This window comes from Hyla sarda, chromosome 1, assembly GCF_029499605.1.
Source record: "Hyla sarda isolate aHylSar1 chromosome 1, aHylSar1.hap1, whole genome shotgun sequence".
Lineage (NCBI taxonomy): Eukaryota > Metazoa > Chordata > Amphibia > Anura > Hylidae > Hyla > Hyla sarda.
In genome coordinates, this window is record NC_079189.1 from 529,404,758 (window position 1) to 529,420,688 (window position 15,931).

At 43.7% G+C, this 15,931-nt stretch overlaps 1 protein-coding gene and 1 pseudogene across 1 annotated transcript in view; one reads left to right on the forward strand and one right to left on the reverse strand.

Annotated features, from left to right (window-relative positions):
• The window catches only part of FCHO2 (FCH and mu domain containing endocytic adaptor 2), a 145,574-nt gene that overhangs the window by 14,101 nt on the left and 115,542 nt on the right, over positions 1-15,931 (forward strand). The gene's annotated exons all lie outside the window — the stretch shown is intronic.
• On the reverse strand, positions 14,009-14,113 carry LOC130343996 (U2 spliceosomal RNA; annotated as a pseudogene).

The following is a 15,931-nucleotide window of genomic DNA, read 5'->3' on the forward strand; positions in this document are numbered from 1 at the left end:
GCTGCACAGCGTCATACGCTGCGTATTCTCATATGAGCAGACACACAGAACTATGTGTAGCAGAATCCGGATCTGTGAAGGAAGTTCAGCTACGGAACTTGTGTAGTGTGCACTGAGCAGCAGAATCCTGTTGGGATCAATGGGATTTTGCTGCAAGCAAACAAATTGTGTGCATGGGCCTTCAGGCTATGTTCACACATCAGAATTTCTTTGAGATTCCACTGCAGCAGAGTCCCATTGTATTAAATGGTATTCTGCTGCACTGTGCACATGGTGGAATTTCTGTGCAGGATGTTTCAGGTGCAGAAAATCCAATTCCGGTGTCCACAGAAAGATTGAATCTGTCTATTCTTTCTGCAGACTCCGCACGAAATGCATTGCCGTCTATGAGAAGGGGCATTCCCATGCAGTCTTAGTGCCAGCAGTCTATGCAATGTCCACATGAAGTGTGAACATAGCCTCATAGTCCAGTGGTTACATGGATGAGCGTTTGTAAGCACTGAAGGAGCTGCAGCAATAGCACGAGCGTCATTGCCTCTTCAAGTAACTGATTGGCGGGGGGTGCTGGGACCCTTACATATGTGATATACAGGCCATTATCTTTATAATGCTGAATATTAATGCCCTCAAGAAGCATATCCCATAGTTAAAACCTGGGGCAATTCCTGATGCACTGTTAATAATCTATGTTCAATACTGATAACATGACCTGTATTGAAACTAAGGGACAGAAGTGCGAAACATTGGTTAATAGTATAAAAAGGATTTATAGGACTTTTCCTTAGCTTTGTGAAGGTATGTTCTCTCGGATGTAATCATTGTGTAGACGTCTAGTCTTCACGTCCACATCCCTGTAATCCTTTGATCTCCTTCCATACATTTGTGACTCTTTAGCAAGGTGTGAGTGTTGTTTCTCAGTACAATAGCTTTGTGGTATTATGGCCTCAAATTCTGAGCCTCTCCTGATTATATTAGGGAACAATATTGTATGCAATTTCCTATTCTACTGTTCAGGACCTTCAGCAGGAGGGCGGCTGTAGACTGTGGATGGTTAAATACAGTGCAGTGTGCTTAGTCTTCAGGGCATGTCCTCTAGACTCATTGGGGGGTATTTATCAATGTTGCCTGACAGTTTCTTTTTACCCTTTTTTTTAAACTTTTGTTTTTGCGGATGTGCGCCAAATTTATCATTTGGCGCACGTTGTTAGTAATTTTGACACAGACGTCAAAATCAGCTGTTTACAGCGTCTTTTACACAGAACTTACCACCACAAAGGACAGTGTATTTTACCCTGTAGAGCAGCCTTTTCAGCAGTATATCAGCAAGCGACATGAGTTATTTTCTTTTGTGAAATGGATTTTATTTTTAATTTAATTTTTTTTTGGTTACCTTTCCTAAACCTGTGTGGCCATGTCCAATGGAGGGTCAAGGTCCATCAGAGACGACCATGTCGCAGGATAGTAGTGCGCAGTCCTGGAGGTGTCGCTGGTTTCACAAAAAAAAATTTCAATGTATTTTGATGCATTTACATTTTCTGACATTGCTAGGTGTGTTTTTCCATGTACAAAATTTCTTGGTGGTGAATTGCGCCAAAAATTAGATGACTTACTGACCATAGCAAAATTCACACACAGGACCGTGTGATTTTGAGCAAGTTAAAAAAATGACAGTGGAAAGAATGTGCCAAACTTTGGCGCAAAAAGACATTGCGCCAACGTTACGGAAAACAAAAAAAACACATAAATCTGTTAAGTACTGTGGCTTGTGGATGGACTGCCATGGCTGCCCTGTGCAAAGGAAACCGTGTAATCATCCACAGGAATCTTCATAAGGCCTATTTAGATCCAACCTGTGGTTCTCCTCAGTTAAACCTGGATCAGAAAGGGACTTATCGGACTCTGGGCTTTCTGTTTTGATGGAACTGATGTACAACCGGAGAAAGATCCCAACCCTAATATGCATAGAAAGTCTCCAGACCTACTGCAATGTGTGGATATTATAGATGTGATGGCTTGTGCCCATCTGTAACCATCAGTTCTTTTGTATAATGGAAGCATGGCTGGTAATTGCCGGTCTGTATGACGGTTATCATCATTCTTGGAATGACAAGTGCTCCTTTTCTTTACACAGGACATTGTATGTTATACGTTACAGTGATTCTACCATATACTCTGGTTACTTTGTTAGAGACCCCAGTTGGAGCTTCCCTGTATGGAAAGTAGACACTTGATCTGGGCGTGCAGCATAAAATCACGTGATCAGTTGAATCAGTTTTGGTGTAAATTCATATTAGAATAGAAAAATTGAGTGACTTAGAGTTCTATTACATGGGGAGATTATCGTCCGAACAGGCCAGCAATCAGCCAACAAGTGTGCAAATTTTTTTCGGCTGACCTGGTCGCTTTGACCAGTTTTAAAAATCGTCTGTCAGCTGCACGTGTCCCCAGTACAGAAGATGTGCAGCCGACGGCTAATCGCAGAAAAGGGCCATACGACTGTTCTGTAAATGAGCGCCGGTCACAGAGACTGGCACTGCTCCTGCTTTCTAATAGGGCACTTAGAGTGTGCATCCTCTCACTATTTCTTGGTTGAGCAGTATTCAGCTCAGTACTACAATTCAGGAGTCAGACCCAGTGCCATCTCGGCCATATCAACCCAATAATACCAATAAAAAGATGCAGCGTCAGAAGAGGGTGAACCAATGTACATATCACTACTATACATTATAGGGAATTTACAACCCTACATACAGGATAGTGTATGATTGGGCACAATTTCCATCTAAAACAATTGCCCCAGAAAAACTAATGCAAAATGGACCTGAGACAGAAACAAGGTCTAAGTAATGAGTACCCTTACCCCAACGCGTTTTCACCCGTGTTTTAACAGGATCCTCAGGGGATACACAACTGGGGACTAACAGAACTATTCCCTTTATCTTGTCCCAGCAATACAAGTGAAGTCCCCACATTCCACAGTAGTAATAGCAATAAGGGCCCTCCATCTGTTTTTTTTTCTCTTTTAATTTGGATGATGTGCACTAAAATCTGCACAAAAAAATCTGCAACAAGTTTGCACCAAAGGCTGATTTAATGTGAGTGTATGGATCTCTAATGTGGACATATTTCAAGTGAAATACCGGCAGTATGTCATCAGTAAATACTCATGGGCGGCTTCTAGACAGGAGGCTGAATAACATTTTGAAAAACGGATGATAAAATGAAAATACTGATAGAATACGGATCAAATACATGATCAAATCATGTATCTACAGCGTATTTAACGCAGCGGATGCGCCAATGGCAGTCACGAGCGAATTCCCTGCTACGGCTGGTTGCTCTGTGTCTCCGCCCGTTGTAGCGGATGAACACATGGAGCCACCCGGCCACTGCAGGGAGCTTGCTCTTGTGATTGCCGATGGCGATTCCACAACGTGAAATATGTCGCGAATGCCCTATATGTGCGTATTTTATACGGCCTTGTAAATAGCCCCATAGATTAACATTACCTATGTATTATGGACCATAAAAAACAAACCTAGTACAGACTTGCTTATAATGAGCACGATTTGCTGCAAAACTTACCTTCTGTGGATTTTGGTGCAGAAATTCCGCACCAAATATCCTTATGTTTAAAAAAAAAAAAAAGTGTTCGGGTTCAAAGTAGCTTTTCAGCCCAGACATGACCCATACAACAAATAACAGTTCAGGCCTTATTTGTATTACTATAATGTGGGTATATTTGTGAGCCTTTCACTTGTAACCTAGTAAGCTTTTCCATTTTTTTCTCCCTAAAAATGGAGAATGAATGTCCCAGACGCTCCATGTGGGGGGGGGGGGGGGGTGGTCGACCTTGAGGGTATGAAGTAGGTCATAGGCCTTTATCCATGCAGCCTATATGTCTTGTGCATGCTATTTCTTTATACTGTGTCCCCACCCTATAAATAGTTCACTGGACACGGCGGCTGTAGCCTACGGAGTAACCTCTATGACCGCATGTGTTGTTGGTGAAGATTTATTTAGTAGTTTTCTCTTCCGTAATTCCCACTTGCATTTCTCTGAGGATAAGTAATGTGATTAAGCAGCGAGGTCCCCTGAGTCGGTCACCTAGTAATGTCTTATTTCCTCTTACTCCTAGACAAGCGCCTTAAAGGAGCCAGGAAGCTATGTGACACCTTTATTATCTGGGCACTTATGTAGGACAATCTCTCTTAAAGGGAATGTGTATTCATAAGGAATTAGCTCAAATTAATCTTGACAAATCTCAATTGTCAGTGCGTGTAGGTGCTGGGGGCACTTACTTTTTTTTTCTGTGGATGCAAGTTAGGAAATTTGGCCACTAGGATAAGAAGTCGGAATCTACATGCAAGTCTTCGTGTTATGCCGAAACACACTAAAAACGTTACCCACAATATTAAGTTGCTTTAAAGTTACCCCCCTATACCAGTGTTTTCCAACCAGGGTGCCTCCAGATGTTGCAAAACTACAACTCCCAGCATGCCCGGACAGCCAAAGGCTGTAGTTTTGCAACAGCTGGAGGCACCTTGGTTGGAAAACACTGCACTATACACTCAAACACCTGATTAGAAAGAGACACCAGGTGACTTTATTTTTCAGGCCAAGTTCGCACGGTGGAATTTCTGCCAAAATTTACTTCAGTGGGATTCAATGGGACTTGTGTTAAAATTTTGCAGAGTTGCAGAAGGAATCCTAATAAACTCAATGGGGCTGAGGAAGGGAGGGCTTCTCCCGAAACGCGTAATCCACTGGTTTTTTATTGTTTTCTATCATTCTTGTTTAATAAATGGTCCTGCCTAGGATCTTTTACCTCTGCCTGGACGTGATTGTCTTCATGCTCTAAAGTCGCAGGGCTGGTACTTAAGGGTTTCCTTTCCACTCCTCTTCATCAAATCACAAGATAGTCTCTGTTGTGTGTGTAACTTTTGCTCTCTCTGGTTAGAATAGACTTTGCAACCTGTGACCTTTTATAAGAAAACCTGACATGTCTGCTTTTGTGGCGACTTTTAAGGTCACAGCTATAGCTCAACGCCATGTAATCTTATGAAGACTTTTTCTCGTGTGACATAGTCCAGAGGTATACACTGAGGGAAAATGTATCATTTTTCTCTTTTGTACTGTTCTTATGCCTGTAAGTAATGTAGGTTGGCGCAGCCAATTTATCACAGCCGCACAATGTTTAATGACTGTTGCATCCTATTGTATGCTGAACTAGGCTTGCCGAGCAGTAAGAGCTTTAATTTCCCTATGTGCTCTGAGTTAGTCACATTGTGCAAACGTTTTGCAATGTTTCTAATAAAGTAAATGATACTTTTCAAAGCGCATCTGTCCCCAAGAATATGCTTGTGAAGCTGCACACACAGTCGCCTCTCCTTGTCCCCTGGCCTGCTTGAAGCGGCAATCCGCCACTTCGAGCAGCCACACTGGGGCCTGCGAGCCGCCACGCGTATGCGTAGTGTGCTCAGATATCGTGTCTGCTCTGCGATGTCTTGAGTGCACTCGGCATCTCGCAGGCCCCTGTGTGGCTGCTTGGAGCGGCCCCTGTGTGGCTGCTTGGAGCGGCCCCTGTGTGGCTGCTGGGAGCGGCCCCTGTGTGGCTGCTCGGAGCGGCCCCTGTGTGGCTGCTGGGAGCGGCCCCTGTGTGGCTGCTCGGAGCGGCCCCTGTGTGGCTGCTCGGAGCGGCCCCTGTGTGGCTGCTCGGAGCGGCCCCCTGTGTGGCTGCTCGGAGCGGCCCCCTGTGTGGCTGCTCGGAGCGGCCCCCTGTGTGGCTGCTCGGAGCGGCCCCCTGTGTGGCTGCTCGGAGCGGCCCCCTGTGTGGCTGCTCGGAGCGGCCCCCTGTGTGGCTGCTCGGAGCGGCCCCTGTGTGGCTACTGGAGGCACACTATGGGTCGGCTCACCACCTGATCCGCAGCGCAAAATACGCTGCGGATCCGTTATGTGTTACCCTACCCTTATAATTCCCTCAAGAGTCGGGCCAACAGTCGGAGAGGTAGAGCTGCACAGTTGATTGACAGCCGGTGTGTGCGCAACAGAGCTACACAGTGCTGCCGCAAGGCAGGCGGGTCCTGCCTGTCAGTGAACTGCGTGTAGCCGGAGAAGCAGTATGACGCAGGAGCAGAGCCAGGGGTAAAGTCCTAGGAAAAAAAATGTCGGAACTCTTCCACTAAAGGGTTGGTCCTGCAGGACTTCTTCTAATGAGACCGGTGTTCTTGCTATAAAAAAAAGTGCAGGAACTCCATTCCCACGTGTTCCTGCAGGACTTGAGCCCTGAGCAGAGCGGCCCCCGGATGCTACCTCGCCGACTGTTGGCCCGACTCACAGAGAAATTATAGAGCTGTTTTTGTATGTATAACGCAGCCTAATTTATTTGTAACCGCATGACTAGAATATGCTTGTGAAGCCCTAGGGCACATTGTGTGCAGCTTCACAAACATATTATTGGTGACAGTTGTGCTTTAAAGAGTGTCATGTAGAAAAACTTCGGACGTTTCCTAGCGACATGTCAAAAGTTTTTTGATCGGCGGAGGTCGAAGTGTTTAGATCTCTGCCAATCGGGAGAATAAGACGGGAGAAGTCTGCGCTGCCACGTGTTCCTCTCCCTACTCTGTGTGAAGTGATTGTAGACTTACATTGTGAGTGTGTCTCGATCACATAACACTGAGTCAGGAGAAGATGCACCAAGCATGAACTCCTCCCGGATTGTTCTACTGATCAGGGGAGGTCTGAACACTGAGACCCCTCTGACCCAAACTTTTGACTTGTTGTTAGGATATGTAGGACATGTGAAATGTTTTTCCAAATGACAGAGGGAATCTGACAGCAGGATCACGCACACTAACCTGCAAATAGGGGTTGTTAATGCGGGTGATGCTGATTCCAACGCAGGTTACCTTTTTTTTTGGATCTATAGTGCCGTTTTTCAGTTATGGACAAAACCCCTAATATGTAAATGAGCATCTTGTTGCACTCGGAGCGGCCCAAGTCCCTTGGTGCACCCTTCTGCCTGTCCTGCACTGGCCATGTGATACACCCCCTTCATAAATATTCATATTCCTTCCTTGGCCTAGTCACAGTAGCAGTTTCTCAAATTATTTATGCTGAACCCAATTCATGACCCCTCAGTCTGTATGTATATTCACTATTTGGAGCATTTAGACCCATTGCTTTTATACCATTTACTCAAATGTTACTTTGCCTGCAGTGTCTGTTGTACTTGAGCCCTTTATAAGATTAGTGTCTCTTCACATCCCAGATTAGACTGAGATACGTCCCGTGGATTAAATCTTATAATCTTGTTATTCTTCTTTACTTAATACTTGAAGTATGAGGCTGGTTGTCAGTTGTTTGTTTTTGTTTTTTAATGGTTTTTATGTGTTTTGTTAGGCTGGATTCACGCTACGTTTTAAGCAATATGTGACTGTATACGACTGGGGGGAGTGAAATCCGGGCGCTCCCGTATCCCAACCGTATCTAGCCCGTATGTAATGCATTTCAATGAGCCAACCAGAGTCAAACGCTGATTCCGGTCGGCTCATTTTTGTCCTGTGTACGGTCTTCTCACCAGACCTAAAACTGTGGTCTACCACAGTTTTAGGTCCGGTTAGAGAACCTCATTCGGGGCAAAAATGAGCCGACCGGAATCAGCGTTTGACTCTGGTTGGCTCATTGAAATGCATTACATACGGGCTAGATACGGTTGGGATACGGGAGTGCCCGGTTTTCACTCCCCCCATCCGTATACAGTCCTATAATGCTTAAAACGTAGTGTGAACCACCTAAACTATGTTCACATGCCATATAGGAGGTGTAAATATTAGATATTAGGTTTCCGGTGTGTGTCTTGCCTTGACTTGCCATGACTTAGCCTTGTTTAGTGCAGATTATTCCATCTCTGGGTGTTGCATCACTTCTTGTCTGCAGGGAATAAGGGACGTCACCTATTGTCGTGTGTTTTAAATCCACAATGTTAAAAATGCATGCTACAATGGAATGCGTATTGCACTTTTTTTTTTTTTACACCTAAAACAAAAAAATGCAGTGTGAACATGAATTTGGAAGTCAATATTAATTTCTTGCAAAACAGAAACACTTAAAGGAAACCTGAAAATCTGATCTGAAGGGATCATGTTATAGAACAGGATGAGCTTAAAGGGTACCTCTCATCAAAAAAACTTTTTGATATATTATAGATTAATGTATGCAGAATAACTTTACAATTGCATGTTATTAAAAAATATGCTTCTTTCTATTTAATTTTCCACTTTGAAGAAATGACCACTAGGGGTCTCCCTACCAGTCCTGGCAGCAAGCATTTCAGACTCATGCTGGAGACCTAAACACTACAAGCTGCTAGTCTGCTTTGTTCACAAAGAAGAACACTCAGAGCTGCCAGCCTGCTTTGTTCACAGCCTGTTTGGCTGTGAACAAAGCAGGCTGGCAGCTCTGAGTGTTGAGGACTCCAGCATGAGTCAGAAATGCTTGCTGACAGGACTGATCGGGAAAAATACAATAGAAAGAAGCATATTTTTCATTAGCATGCTATTGGAAAGTTATTCAACATTCATTAATCTAAAATATATCAAAAGTTTATTTGATGAGAGGTACTTTTTAATAAATTGATATACAGTTTTGTGAGAAAGTTTTAGGATAACATTTGTCATTTTATTTATGTAAATGTCTGCTCATTCTGGGCTGGTAGTCAAGTGGGCGGTGCTACTCAGTGATTGACAGCCTCTATATGAACGCTAATACACAGATAGCTGTCAATCACTGAGTAGGACCGCCCACATGACTACTTAGCCTAGCATGAGCAGGGATTTACATGAATGACAGACTATCCTGGAACTTTTGCCATGAAACTATATCAGTGTTTCCCAACCAGGTTGCCTCCAGGTGTTGCAAAACTACAACTCCCAGCATGCCTGCACAGCAAAAGGCTTCCAAAGGCTGTCCAGGCATGCTGGGAGTTTTGCAGCATCTGGAGGCACCCTGGTTGGGAAACACTGAACTATATATATATATATATATATATATATATATATATATATATATTTATTTATATTGCAGATTGGACTTTAATTTTCAATGTGACAATAGACCCTTTAGAGGGGTTTTCATGGTTTCTCCTCTAAATATCCTAGAGCAGTGGTCTCCAACCTGCGGACCTCCAGATGTTGCAAAACTACCATTTTTGTCCTTAATCATAAGGTGTGTAGATACATTTTTTTTTTTTTTTTTTTTATTCCTGAAATTTTTGCCTGCAGTTTATTTTCTAATTATGGCTGAAAATGCACATATCAAGTAAAATATGTTTGAAAAACTTAGCCTTACATCCGTAGATTAGTTGTCTGATTTATTCATATGACTAGGGTTATTTTTGGCTGGATGCATGTGGATTTCTACAAGCCTTATTCCAATGAATGAGACAGTCTCTGCACCAAATCTGCCATGTGTGAATATACGGTACCTATGGAGGTTGAAGTCTTATTCTGATCATGGGTAGATGACCTAGATAAACATGGCTGTAGGACTACTCTGTGCAGGACACAGATGACCCCCATAGATGTAAGACATGTATTGGCATCATCTTATGTATGGGGTGGCCTCCTTCCTCTCTTGTGACAGATCATGTTAGGGGCAGATAAGGATTTAAATGTTAGACCCTCTATTGTTTGATCCCTTTGTTCTTGGGGAGAAAAGCTGCCTCCTGAGAAGTCTGACTGTAGCTTATCTCGCTCTCCATTCTGAATACATGAACACTCGGCTGAGCTGTGCATTCATATGCATGGGCAGAATATGGGGAGGTAGTGGTCAGCCATGTTGTACCTCTATATGTCTCTGATGTCATAGAGGCATACATAGGTTTTTAGTGATGGGTTTGGCAGGAGTCGCACACAAACATTGTGGCTCCCCAAGTTGTTGTATTGCAGGCTACATCTTAATTCGCAATGACTAAAGTTCCTTATTTCTACGTAGGTTTTATGTAACCAACACTCAGCAATCTCTCCGTGCAGTGAATAACCAGTATGTGCGGTTATTCTGCAGATGTGACGTTCCAGTGATGTTGCAATCATTGCTTTCCGTTTTCTATGGACTCTGGAGTTATGTGATGTACACATTGCTACTCAAGTGTTGTTACTACCTCTAGTAAAGGGACATTTAAACTGCTGGGATTTGTAGTTTTGCAACATCTGGAGGACCACAGTTTGGAGGCCTCTGCTCTAATAGGAGCAGAATGTGTAACTTAAAGGGGTGCTCTGGTAGAAAACTTTTTTTTAAACCATCTGGTGCCAGAAAGTTAAACAGATTTGTAAATGACTTCTATTAAAAAAAATCTTTATCCTTCCAGTACTTATTAGCAGCTGTATACTACAGAGGAAATGATTTGCTTTTTAAATTGTTTTGTCTTGTCTGATGCCCGTATCAGGAACTGTCCAGAGCAGGAGAAAATCCTCATAACAAAACTATGTCACTCTGGACAATTCCTGACACGGACACAGGTGCCAGCAGAGAGCACTGTGGACAAGACAAAAAAGAAATTCAAAAATCAAAGAATTTCCTCTGTAGCATACAGTTGCTAATAAATACTGGAAGGATAAATATTTTTTAACACAAGTAATTTACAAATCTTTTTAACTTTCTGGCACCAGTTCATTTAAAATTTTTTTTTTTTCCAGCGGAGTTCCCCTTTAAGGGAGTACAATTAAGGAAAATGTTTCCCTATCCAAAGGATTGGGGATAAGTGTCTGATCACAGGCATTCCGACTGCTGGGACACCCATGATATCCTGCCCAGCGCTCTAGCTCTCCACAGGCACAGAGCTATGTCGACACAGCTGAATAATTGGTGGTCGACACTCCTCCTCCATGCATCTCTATGGGAGAGCCTGAGATACACGAGTACAACACTCCGTCTATCCCATAGAGATGCATGAAGGGCACGTGCTGCAGTCGGACACCATCCCACAACCCCTGTCCCCCCCCGTGATCAGACACATCCCTGCAACCCCTGGGCATCTTGGCTTCGGTCGAGATGCCATCAGTATACGGCTCCTTGGCTGATACCTTGGTTAACCCCTAGGTTGAAGCCAGGTGCATTTGTGGCCTCGTAGTAGCTTCAGCGTAAAGGGGCATCGAACCTGGATCCTTGAAGGTGCCTTTTGGCCTGGAGGTGAAGGGCAGGTTTGTTGGGGGGCCCTCTCTCCTGTTGGAGAAGGGCTTAGCGATAGAACGCATCCTTTGTGCACGTTTTTTTAAGTGTGACACGTTTGCACTTTTTCTTGCACTTTGGGTGATAGAGAGCACTTGCCTCGGCTCTTTAAAAAAATAAATAAAAATGGGATACATTTTCCAAAACTGGAGTACCCCTTTAAGGGTATGTTCACATCTGGTTTGGGGTTTCAATGGCAGATTATGTAATATTTAATAGGAAAAATTACAACACTGCATTTTCTGCAATTTTTCCAGTCGAAACAGTAGGTATAACTTGCTAATTATGTACATGATGAAGCTGCACAGATATTCTATTAGCCATCTGACATGCTAGTAAGGGCAAGATAAATCCACATCGAATGGTGCGGATTCTATTGTAAAATCTGTCATCTGTTTACATGTTCACTGTGAATTTACCCTATAAATAAAGCGTAACTCTGACTTGTATGGGACTTCTTGCAAATCCTTATCCTGATCATTGTGGAGATTTACACAGATATCCTGCCACCGAATCATGATGGGATTCACACTTGAAGTAGTGAACCCTTAGAATAACCCGTTTTACAGCAGACCTACATATGTTGTGTTGATCATTGTTTGATCCCTTTGTTTCTTGTGTCTGTACAACCCACTGTGTAACTTCACCTTCAGTTACAAATGTGTAGAGCAGCGTTTCCCAACCAGGGTGCCTCCAGTTGTTGCAACACTACAACTCCCAGCATGGCCGGACAGCATAATACAGACGCACACCAGAACACTAGGGCTTTGCATTGTAAATAAATGGGACTAATAGCAAGCATCCTTTATCTACACCAGTGTTTCCCAACCAGGGGGCCTCCAGCTGTTGCAACACTACAACTCCCAGCATGGCCGGACAGCATAATACAGATGCACACCAGAACACTAGGGCTTTGCATTGTAAATAAATGGGACTAATAGCAAGCATCCTTTATCTACACCAGTGTTTCCCAACCAGGGGGCCTCCAGCTGTTGCAAAACTACAACTCCCAGCATGCCCGGACAGCCTTTGGCTGTCCGGGCATGCTGAGAGTTATAGTTTTGCAATAGCTGAAGACACTCTGGTTGGGAAACACTGGTGTAGATAAAGGATGCTTGCTATTAGTCCCATTTATTTACAATGCAAAGCCCTAGTGTTCTGGTGTTTGTATTATATAGGAATCATTTATGTACCAGCGTATCCCTGTGTTATATGGTGCCCGCCTAACCCCCCCAATTGGTTTAATCCATGGTTTTTACATTATTGTTGCTATGGCAGCTTGTGTTGGTGTCATAATCTATTTTGAGCCACTTTTGGCAAGTTCAGGTGTAAATTCCCTTTGACGTCAATAAGGAGCCGTGCCAGCAGCTTCAAAGTTCGGAAATGAACCCTATATGTGACACCGTGGAAGCATGTAAGGTAAAAAGAAACACATAACTGTAGCTTAGGGTGCATTCACACCACATTTTTGCAATACAGTCCTCAAAACCAGACTAAACTGTATCAAAACGTGTGTACAAATTTTAACCCCTATAAAGTTAAAAACTGTATACGGTTTGAAAAATGATGTCCGGTTGCATCCGTTTTTTAAGAAAAAAACGTATAAGTTTTAAACTTTTTACTCCATTATAAATATAGTTTCACTTGTTTGATTGAAAAACCAAAAAAATAACTGTGCAAAGCCAAAAACCGTATGGTGCAAACCAGATGGAACCGTAAGCACATACAGTTCTGTACTGTTCCCATTGACTCCCATGTTAAAAAAAAAAAAACTTATACAGTTTCAATACGGTTTTTCACCCAGACCAAAAACCCTGGTAGGGTACGGTTTTGGGTACAGAAAAAAAAAAACGGAAAAAAACGTACAAGACGCAAAACGGATGCATCGTTTGGCATACGGTTTTCGATACGGTTCCATACGGTTTTCAAATTGAAAATGTATACAGGAACTGCATTGCGAAAACGTGGTGTGAATGCACCCTTAGAATAAAAACAGCGACATTGTAATAAAGACTACAGTATAGAAGAACAGAGGTAGAAATGTTTTCAGAACCTCAAGAGAATTTCCAAATTGTAAGACATGTTCTATACAGGTGACAAGAGCCGAGGAACCTGCTCTCGAAACGTGTTACACTAAAAAAAACTTGCACAAAGGATGCAGTCTATCGCAAGCCCTTCTCCTACAGGGGAGAGGCCCCCCAACAAACCTTACCCTTTTGGATCCAGACCAAAGGGTACCTGCGAGGTTCCAGGTTCGATGTCCCTTTTTCGCCAAAGCTACTAAGGGTCCACAAATGCTCCCGGCATCCCCCTTGGCGATAGCTGTATGGGCTTGGTACCCTGCCCATGCAGGAGTACCCATGATTTTTGCAGGGAGGTGTGGAACCTAATGGCCACACACACCTCCCCTAGACCACTAGGAGGGACACCCAGAAGGGCTACCGCATCCTAACAATCCTGTGGACACACAACATGCAAAAGGTCCGGACATCCGGTCGGATCTATAAAAATTTCTCTGATCCTAGCCATAAGGCCGGGAATCAAGAGGTGAGTGCCACAAGGTGAAGAGTTCATGGTGCCCGTGCTTCCACTCAGTGAGCCAGTACACCCAGTGAGTTTTGGAACCACGGGGTCACCACTCCCCAAGGCACTAAAGTACTTCAGCTCTAAAGCATCCCAGCCTCATGGCGAGACCCGGAGGGAACAGGTCACATCTGGGCGGCTGTCGAGCTCATTCCTCAGAACCAGCCCCGGAACGCCCTGGCACACCTGTCCCCTCCATGCAGCATCCATCCCCACCAGCCCAATACCGGCGTTTCGGGCCACCGGCATAAACTGATAAGAACAGATACTACACTTTATCTTAGCCAAAAGGCCGAGAAGCAATGACAATAGATAATACCTTACCAATCCCTCAAACGCTTTTCAGCATGTGACCTATGTGATGTCCACGCTTTACCATTAAAGTGGTCACATGTGGACTTACCACATCTGTTTTTGAGGCTGTTAAACACAAACCAGCGGGGACCAGGGGTGTATCAGCAGGGGATTGGTAAGGTTATTACCTCCTTTTATTTCATACCCTTGTCATCTGCTTGATAAGGAGTTGAAAAACCCCTTTAATTTCAGCATCCCTTAAAAGTTATCCTAGGTCCTGTCCTCCTGTCCTATTTGATGTGTAACTCTACATAGCTCCAAAAAAAACAACCACCACAAAACAAGACCTATTGACCCAGATTTACTAAAATTGTAAGTTTTTTAAAATCCCTACACATAAGTTTTTATTTATTTATTTATTTATTTATTTATTTATTTTTTTACTTTATATACTGTCAGATTTACTTTTCCTTGCTCAGTTTTTTTTTGTTGGTTTTTAATGGGAATTGTAGATTTGCAACAGCTGGAGAGTCACAGGTTTGGAACACTGCCTCACAAGGACTTCCAGCAATAACCCATACTTTTCTATATACTTTTTTGTTTTGTTTAGTTTTACAGTGGGAATCTGTGTTATAAACTTGCATACACTTGGCCTTGCTGCTATTCTGTCTCAGTGTTTCCCAACCAGGGTGCCTCCAGATGTTGCAAAACTACAACTCCCAGCATGCCTGGACAGCCAAAGGCTGTCCAGGCATGCTGGGAGTGTTAGTTTTGCAACACCTGGGGGCACCCTGGTTGGGAAACACTGCTCTGTGTCATGTAATCTTTTTTTTAAGCAGATAATCTTTGCTAACATTACATGGTAAATAATTTAACACAAAAATTGTGTCCTCAGACAGACATGTGATCAGACAGACAGGGTAGTCACCACAGGAGTTAATGGGAAAGTCAGAAGCAATCTGCCTTATACTTAGATCATAACACGGCCTGATCCCAGCGTGTAAACCCACCATTGCTCCAGGTTCTTGTTTTTAGTGAAAAGATCCACCATGGCCACGTCCATGACCAGGCCTTATAGCAGGACCCCTCAGGACTGACTGTACTGTTAGGCTGTATTTCAGTCTTTCCCAACCAGGGTGCCTCCAGCTGTTGCAAAACTACAACTCCCAGCATGCCGTGATGGGCGTTGTAGTTTTGCAACAGCTGGAGGCACCCTGGTTGGGAAACACTGCTGTCGGTTTCTGGCAGTATGAGACTAGTGCAAGGTCATGGAGTTGCTGGCTCATTACAGTGCAGGTTTATGTTGTTTCCTACTACTTCTACGTCTTCTGTCTTCTTCTTCCTGCTCTATAATCTGCCATTAATTAGTTTTTCTCTAAGCAGCAGCACTAAGAAGGCTCTTCAGGATTCTAGGAAGTTTCTGATAAATGCTAATGTTTCAAGAATGCAGGCCTTCCCTCCCAACATAATGGCTTTTGAAATGCATAAAAGCATAGTTCAGAATGGCCAAGCATCCTGCTAAATAAATCATAGGCCAGCCCGGAAATTTTGGCTTTTTTTCTGACCGGCAGCAATGAGCTAATCTCCAGCAGGACCTCCGCTATGACAGGGGTTATCCGGATGGGACAACCCCATCAATCTGGAGACAGGTAAACAAGAGCTCTGACTGTAATGCACCACTGCCCTGCTTAAAGGGGTATGCCGCTGCTCAGTGTTTGGAATAAAATGTTCCGAATGCTTAGAGCCAACGTCCAGGAGCTTGTGATGTCATAGCCCCGCCCCCTCATGATGTCACCCCCTGCCCCCTCAATGCAAGTCAATAGACATA